Genomic DNA, 1,071 nt, shown 5'->3' on the forward strand with positions numbered 1-1,071 from the left:
GGACTCAACTTTAGGCTTGAAGGAGCCTGTTTCTGGCAGGCTTTTGAGCAAAGGCCCCTGGAAGGACTTCCCCCTCCTAGGGAGTACCTGAGACATGCTTGGCTCTGAGCTGGGAGGAAGCCAACCAGCCAGCCACCAGGAGAAGGACTTGCCTTCCCTGGTTGTCAGGGGCATGCCAGCCAAAGCACCAGGCAATGGGGGAGGAGAGGGAAACTGGGGTGGGGATGCTGGGTTATGGGGAAATGAACACTGTACCTGCCTGCCCAGGAGCAAGGCGGGGAGCAGCTTCCTAAAGCTGAGGCACTGAGGGCAGGATCTCTGGTTTGTGGGGATCTACACCATATCCAGGGCTACTTCTCGTTCAGCTTCTCCAGGGGCCACACTTGGAGCCTCCAGACTCCCATTCTTTTGCTGAACTCTGTGGTCAGCAGCTTCCTCTCAAATGAACAGCAAGTCCAACTAAAGCAGGAAGGATGGAAGTTAGACATAGATAATGAAGAAACAAGGGGAAAGGATGAGCCCTCTTGGGGAATAGTGGAGATGTTTATTTAAGGTTCCAAATACAGTGTTGGGCACGAAGGCAGGACTCAGTAAATTTGAGTCCCCCTAAGGGAGGTGCATGTGGCCAAGGCGTTGTAGCTCCTCCTTATGCATAAAGCATGATTTGATGCCTCCAGGCAGGCTTCTTGGCTTTAAAAAGTGGGCAGGGCAATGTGGGCAGGGCATTGTGGATGGGAGCTACAGCTGAACGTTATCTGGATTTATCTTTTGCTGCAAGCAGGCTGGTGTTGCCATTGGAAGATTGTGTGAAAACTGACAGCAAGCATGTGATTTGTGATCGCTGTGTGTGTCCCTGCACCCTGGTATACTTATGTGATGAGTGTAACAATGGCTCTTACCAGGGGCACTGTGAGATCTGTGGAGGCTGTGGGAGTCTCTGATGCCTATTATTGCAAGGAGTGCACCAGCCAGGAGAAGGATAGAGATGGCTGCCCAAAGATTGTCAGCTTAGGGAGCTCTGAGACAGACCTCTTTCATGAACGTCAAAAATACAGCATCAGGAAGAGGTGA

The 1,071-nt window shown here is 51.6% G+C and overlaps 1 pseudogene; it reads left to right on the forward strand.

The window, feature by feature from the left end:
• Positions 1-769: 769 nt before the first annotated feature.
• LOC105523310 lies at positions 770-1,071 on the forward strand (annotated as a pseudogene).

This window comes from Colobus angolensis, unplaced genomic scaffold (genome assembly GCF_000951035.1).
Source record: "Colobus angolensis palliatus isolate OR3802 unplaced genomic scaffold, Cang.pa_1.0 Scaffold46, whole genome shotgun sequence".
NCBI classification, from domain to species: domain Eukaryota; kingdom Metazoa; phylum Chordata; class Mammalia; order Primates; family Cercopithecidae; genus Colobus; species Colobus angolensis.